Below are 7,945 nucleotides of genomic sequence, written 5' to 3' on the forward strand. Positions count from 1 at the left end.
GACTAAGCTTCATAATGTGGCTAATTTAAATTAAGTAAAGCATTCAGAAACATAGTATGCATGATAGACCTAAATTTGTTCACTCCATAGAAGCAGTATATATAAAATTAGCTTTACTTATCCATGATGAAAAGCATTAATCTGATTTATTATGCACATAAAGCAAAAAATCTAGAGCCGCTGATACGTAACTGATATTTCACTCTTAGGAAGCCAATAAACACAGACAGTTCAAAACGAACTTTTCCTTTAAAGTGCCTTTGCCATTAACTGCTTTTCACTTCACATAAATCATTAGTGTAGAAAAAGGGCATCCATAACATTACTTGTGTGCTACTAGGTTTATTACGACTTGTAAATTTTCTTGATCCTACCAAAAACTCCTGCATTGCATTGTTCTTCATTGCAATAAGGATGTGTTTATTTATTCATATTTCAATTGAATCAAATTGACTACATTTGTATAGAACATTCCGAGTGTATAAAACACATTCCATGTATAATCTAATATAATCCTTACAACAATGCTGCAATGTATGTATTATTATTCCTATATTGCTTCTGAAAAACTGAGACTGAGTGGGAGTAATTTGCCTAAGGCTACTGAGTGAATTCATGGCAGAGGAGAGATTTAAACCAGGGAAGTCATATATGTCACAGCTCAGTTTCTGAGGGCGCAATCAATCCTAACCAACTTTCCAGTACCGAAGTAAGGGCAATGCAGCTCTGAGACAAGGGAACAAACATTCCCTTATCTCAAGGAGGCCTCTGTGTGTGCCACCCAACTGCAGGCTGCAGCACATGCCTCACTGACACAGCTGTGAAGTGCTGGAAAATTGGTTAGGATTTGGGCCTTACAGTGCAATCCTGCACATGTGCATTCAGAAGTAAGTACCAAGGAGTTCAATCAGAGTTACTCCCTGGGAAGTGTGTACAGCAGCATTTCCTAAACTGTGGATTGTGACCCACAGTTATGCAGGATTGGGCTGCCCAACAGAGAAGCACTGATCCATATTTTAGTTTCATAATATGTTTTAAGCCCTATTTTCCTTGGATTTAAATCAATTTGGTTGAAAATCTGCTTTCAATAGCAGAAGAAAAGACCAATTTTCAATACAATATTAAAATGTATTAGATAATACTAATACATTATGTTAATGTAATACCAGAAAATACTAAATAGCAATGTGTTCTTTAAAACAATATTTCTGTAAAATAGATATGACCAGAAAATATTGATAACTGCTTTAAGTTTTCAGTTATGGGTAGGCTAGAAAGTACATTTCATTTTTCAGCCATACTGACTGGCATGTAAACCGGTTTCTCCAAAGACCAGAATGACTGAACTTAGCACATCCCTTTGATCAAAAGTGGAATCCAAAATAAATGAAACATACGTAAAGCAATATAGGTAGTCCAGTGGTTCTCAAACTGTGGCTGCAATCCTATCCACTCTTACCTGGGAGTAAGCAGCATTGACTATAATAGAAATTACTTCTAAGTAGACATGCATAGGATTTGTCAGTGTGAATCTCCCTATGGAAATTTCAAAAAAAAACACCAAAAAACAGAAGCTTTCTGGAATTTATTTGTCCCTAGGTAAAACTGTTTTATCTCAGTGCCATCATTTTCATCCATCTTGCATGTTATTTCTATCCTAAAAGTTGAAAAATATCCATCCTATTCCCAGCTGTCACAACGCCCCAGCCTGAAGGCCCTGGTCTCTGCCCCCTTAAGAGGCAGGGGCGGGGAGAGGGCAGCAACATGATCCCCAGGATCGCGTCGCTAAGGGGAGCTGCAGGGACTGGGATGTACTCACCAGTCCCTGCAGCAACCTTTCTGGGATACAAGGAGCCCTGCACGAGCGTTTGCAGGGCTCCCCAGCCTTCCGAAAGTGAAAGTGGAGCGATCGTGCTCCACTTCCGGTTTTCCGGAGGTGGAGTGCGATTGCTCCACTTTTGCTTTTAGAAGCCTGGTTAGCCCTGCGGATGCTCACGCAGGGCTCCCCGTACCCCAGGATAGCTGCTGCAGGGACTGGTGAGTGCATCCTGGTCCCTGCAGCCCCCCTTAGCGACGCGATCCTTTGGATCACATTGCTGCCTTCCCCCCGCCCCCGCTGCCTCCCTCCCCTCCCCTGCAAGCACTTACTGCAGTTTTCAAACTCCCGAAGAGTTCGAAAACTACAGCTATTCCAAACAATTTTTGTAAAGAATAGAACATGGTTCAAAGTTACATTATTTTCAGTCCATGTCCATATTTCTTCAGTTCCCAAACAATGTCAATTTACCATCCAAACCTCATCAACTTTGCATGTCTACTTAGGCTAAACTTGAAACATTGACCTTGTTTTCAAGATTTAATTGACTAATCTAAGATACAGAACCATCTTTAGCCATACTTCTCACACCATGCACAATGTCTTTCAACCAGCATAAGAGCTAAACAAGGACTTACCAACTTTCAATTTTCAACACCCAAAGTTATCAATGACTGGAGGATTAGAAGAGTAAGACCCCTCAAAAGTTCCCTGTAAAAGAGTTCAAAAATTTTAATTAACACTTATTGTCACCAAGCATCATGCTATTAAAAAGGCTAACAAGACAAGTGAACATTAGATATTAAAACCATTGCAAAACAGCCTTATAAAGAAGAATTTATACAGTAGTAATGATGCATAATAGTGCAGTTTGTAGAACATAAAGGTCATATATATTACATTACATGACTTAGAAGACATTTTCCAATTAAAATATTCATGGTACAATCATGTAGTTAATGACTGTGTCTATTTATGATCTCTGATAACCAAGTCTTCTAAAAATAGTTCAATATACTGCATTCATAAAATATTAACGGGACAAGATCAGGCATGTCTACTCAGAAGTAAAGTTCATTAAGTAAGGTCTCTGGAGTGCCCAGAAGTCCAACTTCAGTCAATCAGAAGTACTGGTGGGTGGAGTCATACTGATTGGTGCTGAAGTATCATACCATGTATGGAATTGGCCTTCTTCACAGCTGCCACACAATGGGTTGACACATTCATCTTTTTGAAAGGAAGGAAGCGATAAGGGAGTAGGACCACCCTGGGGTTCCACTCCCTTATCGCTTCCTTCCTTTCAAAAAGATGAATGTGTCAACCCATTGTGTGGCAGCTGTGAAGAAGGCCAATCCCATACATGGTATAATTAAAAAAAGAATAAAACAGCCACTATTATTATGTCATTGTACAAATTGATGGTAAGACCACATCTGGAGTACTGTATCCAGTTCTGGTTGCCACATCTCAAAAAGGATATAGCAAAACTGGAAAAGGTGTAGTTGTGGTTCTTCTGTCTAGTAAAAGGCACCATGATTGATGGCCCAATTCTATCTCCTGCTAGGGTGCAGCGCTGCTGATGCAGTGTTTGTGCATCCTTCATGTGCAGGAGACAGACTGGCTGGGAGAGATAAGTAAAGAAAAATTTTATTTATCTCCTTGGTCACTGACTGGTCCCCTATAGGACTCTTCATGTCTACACCAGCTCTTTTGCTGGTATAGAATGTCAGAATGCCAGATGCAAGGGATTCTTTTTGCTGGTCAGAATGTCAGAATGCCAGATGCAAGGGAGGGCACCAGAATGAGGTCTCTTGTTATTTGGTGTGCTCCCTGGGGCATTTGGTGGGCCGCTGTGAGATACAAGAAGCTGGACTAGATGGGCCTATGGCCTGATCCAGTGGGGCTGTTCTTATGTTCTTATAGCTCTGAAGAGCAGCAGGGGACAGCAGTATAGGTTTCAATGGCTGCCAAGTCTACCAAGATCTACCTCATTCTGTCCCAATCAGCCCCACCTTGGCCCAATCCCTGCACAGTGCAATAGGGAAATACTTTCGGTCTGCCAGGGTATCATGCAGATAAGACTGGGCTGCAAGACATATTAAAATTTGCATGGAATGGATAAAATGGGTAGAGAGGCGTTCTTTTCTCTCTCACATAATACCAGAACCAGGGGACAACCACTGAAACTGCGTGGTGGGAGAGTTAGAAATTTTTCTTTATTCTGTGCATAATTAATTTGTGTAACTCTTTGCCACAGGGAGTAGCAACAGAATGCTGGTGTCTTGTTGCCTTGTCCCAGAGGCATCTTGTGAGCCACTGTGAGATACAGGAAGCTGAACTATAAGGCTCCTTGACCTGATCCAGCAGGGCTTTTATAACCTTAAACCCCTTGTAGCACTTTAGGCATATGAAAAAGATCAAAATGTATTTGAATACCTTAGGGACTCCTTATCTACTGCCCAGCTTCCTGGAAATCTAGGAAATCTTGCTGCCAACCTAAACCTGGAGTTGCTAACACCATGAAGTTCTGAAGTTTTACAATCCCAGCTAGTATCGAATCCGGGTGCTGTGATAATCAAAAGGGTTTGCATCCATCTTCCTCTTTTCTACATTTACCTTAGATTGTAGATCCTGCAATCCTATTTTCACCAAAAACCATTCCTATCTAGATCCTCATGGTTTTGTGTTAGCTTTCCTAACATCTTAAAAATATTTCCTGCAATTCTTCCCACAAATACTTCATGCTTTGGCCAGGTTCTACCTTTTAAACCTGTTCAAGCAAGCTACCTTAACCTGTTTCTCTTCCTATGATTATCTACAACTGCCTACGGGGACAATCCTAACCCTTTATGTCAGTGCTTTCCAGCACTGACCTAAGGGCAATGCAGCTCTGAGGGAAGGGAACAAACATTCCCTTACTTTGAGAAGGACTCTGTGAATGACACCCAACTGGAAGATGCAGCACACATCCCATTGGCACCACTATGCCAGTGCTGGAAAGCACTGACATAAGGGGTTAGGATTGCACCCTAAGAGCCCAATCCTATCCAACTTTCCAGCACATGTGCAGCCCCATTGGGACTCTGAGGTAAGGGAACAAACATTCCCTTATCTTGAGGAGGCCTCTGTGACTGCCTCTCCACCAGAGGGTGCAGCGCATGCCCCACTGCCATGGCTACACCAGCACTGGAAAACTGGATAGGATTGGGTCCTAAATGGATGCGATTAGTTGTTCATTCCTCACTATGTTTTTGAGATCTTATGTTTTCTGCTTGTTTTGTTTCTAATTATTTAGCAGCTTTTTGACCAGGCTTGTTTTGTAGATTCAGAAGAGTTGGAAGTGCAGAAAACAATTAAACCCAAACCCCTGCCCCAAGGCAGAATCCGTCACAGTCCATTTTTCTCTTCTCAAATTAATCTGTATCAACCAAATTTGATTTTCCTACAAATGAGGAAAACATGATTAAATAACAGATGACAACTGACCCATGTCAGATAGTTACGGATTACTGGGTGGCCTAGTCAGGAGTGCGAAGCCGCTGAATCCATATACCGTATTTTTCGCTCCATAAGACGCTCCATAAGCGTGTGCGTCTTATAGAGCGAATACTGCAAAAAAGAGTGCATGTTGGGGACCTTAATGAAGGGGAGATCTTCATGCCAGTTTATGATTCCATTCACCCTAAAAAAGGGAGGGATCTTCATGCCAGTTTATGATTCCATTCACCCTAATAAAGGGAGGGATCTTCATGCCAGTTTATGATCCCATTCACCCTAAGAAGGGGGGGATGGTTCAAATGTTATTCTTTTATAGTTTATTAAATATTTTATTACACTATTTGGTTCAGAACATTTTTTTTCCTGTTTTCTTCCTCTAAAAAAAAGGTGCGTCTTATGGTCAGGTGCGTCTAATGGAGCGAAAAATACGGTACCCTCCTGTACCCAATCCCCATGTTACAGATTCACACAAAACTGCATTGGTAATTTTATTAGCACAGTCCTAATGCCAAGGAGACCTCCTTATGCCAAGGAGACCTCCAGGACTGTCCCCCTGCCGGATACAGCTGTAGCCATTATGTATCACTGAATCAGTGGGGGGGGGGCATAGGATTAGGGTTAGGGAATTGATCTGAATCAATTAGGCTGTTACCCTGCACATGCCCGATCTCGTCTGATCTTGGAAGCTAAGCAGGGTCAGACCTGGTTAGTACTTGGATGGGAGACCGCCTGGGAATACCGGGTGCTGTAGGCTTATACCACAGTCTTTCGAGACTGAAGGTTGCCAACCACACAAACTTTACAATCAGCATGGGATTAGCATCAAAGGAGCAAACAGTCCCAGCTGTGACAATGGATGCAATCCTATATACACTTTCTGGGAATAAGTGCTACTGAACACAACAGGAATTACTTCTGATTACACATACATAGAATCCTGACTACCCAATCCTATCCCCTGCCATGCCAAAGCATGCAGCCGTGCCATACTGCATGCTGAGTGGGAGGCGAACAGAAGGCCTGTGAGAGGTAAGGGATTTTCCCTACATAAGACCCATGAACTCCTGTGGGTCTCCTTGGATCTACTCCAGATACACAGCTGGTGTAAGTCTGAGGAGAGGCATGGGGCAGAAAAGGCAGACGAATAGGGGGTAAAATCCAGCATGTGCAACTGTTGCTGGATTCACCCTCACCCTCCATTCACCAGTTCTTTCTTCAAAATGCCCCATTACTCCTCCTCCCTGCCCACTACCCACCCCTGCTGCCAACACACCTCCTGTAGCAGTTGCTGGGTGCTCCAGTGGAATGAGCAGTTGCCAGCCATTTGCAGTGTTGGCTGTGTTGTGTTCACTGATGCTGCATCTGCAGCACAAATGGAGAGAGTCTTCTGGTGACAGAATGTGAGTTCCATCAGTGGAAGGCTTCCATAGAATTGGAGCAGTGGTTCTCAAACTCACAGGGAGTTCGAGCCCTGCTGTAAGTCCCTGTGGGGGAGGAGGAGAGGCAGTGACGCGATTGCCAGGATCATGTCACTTTGAAGGGGCACAGGGGCTTGGCTGGACTTTCCAGAGCCTGCTGCAACCTCCCAGGGGCATGGGGAGCCCCACTCCAGCATCCGCAGGGCTCCCCAACATGCAGAGACTGTGAAAATAATTATCGCGACCCACTTCCAGTTACATGATCGCAAACTGGAAGTGTGTCGAGATTGTTAGTTTTGCATTTCTCCACATATTGGGGAGCACTTCCTGCAGCCCCAGGAGGCTGCAGCAGGCTCTGGTAAGTCCAGCCAAGCCCCTGTGCCCCTTTAGAGTAACGCGATCCTGGTGATCACGTCGCTCCCTCCCTCCCTCCCCCTTAAGAGGTCAGAGGCCAGAGGCCAGAGGCCAGAACTCTCTAGCTGGGGGGTGTCGCACGACCCCAGTTTGAGAACCACTGGATTGGGGCCTTAACAAATCTTATTAAATATGCTGCAAATGTACTTATTAACTGTATACTTGGACCTTACTAGAAGCTGTCCTTAAAAGGTAATTGACGGATTGCTAGAGAATGATGATCTCATTTCATGTGGCATAAAGCTGACGGGTCTTTTCAGGGAGAAAGGCAGGGAAAAAACTATAAGTAAATACATAAATAAAGTTGTTTAGTGCTGTATTAAGAATATGCCTTCAATCAGTAATTTATTAAGATTGTTCATCTCTATAACATATACAGTAGTCCCTTGATAACTTGGGAGATCCATTCTTGAACTTTCCAATGTCTGCGGATATTGGGGTCTGTGTTAAAAATGTTGAAATTTTTTTTAAAACCAAGTTTTAAAAGGCATTCCTTACCTTATTGCTACAGACAGCACCAGCTGCAGAGCGTCAGTGAAGTCTCTGGCACTCCTGAAAGCCACTTCCATGACACTTCGAGAACCACAATCCCTCCCTTGGCCCTAGCATTCCTCAAAATGTAATTGGGAAACATTTCCACTATTCATTCTGAGGTGTGCTGGGGCCAAGGGAGGGGGTCATAGGCCTTGGAGCAACCTGGAAGTGGCTTTTGGGGGTGCCAGAGACTGGCCTGCAGCCTGTGCAATTTCTGGTGCTAAAGTAAGAATATATTTTTTTTAACTTTTAAAAATGTTTTTAA

General features: G+C 43.2%; 1 pseudogene; it reads left to right on the top strand.

Annotated features, from left to right (window-relative positions):
* Positions 1-5,949: 5,949 nt before the first annotated feature.
* Positions 5,950-6,068, top strand: LOC136642809 (5S ribosomal RNA; annotated as a pseudogene).
* The last annotated feature ends 1,877 nt before the right edge of the window (positions 6,069-7,945 follow it).

The sequence above is a fragment of the Tiliqua scincoides genome, chromosome 2 (assembly GCF_035046505.1).
Source record: "Tiliqua scincoides isolate rTilSci1 chromosome 2, rTilSci1.hap2, whole genome shotgun sequence".
Taxonomy (NCBI): domain Eukaryota; kingdom Metazoa; phylum Chordata; class Lepidosauria; order Squamata; family Scincidae; genus Tiliqua; species Tiliqua scincoides.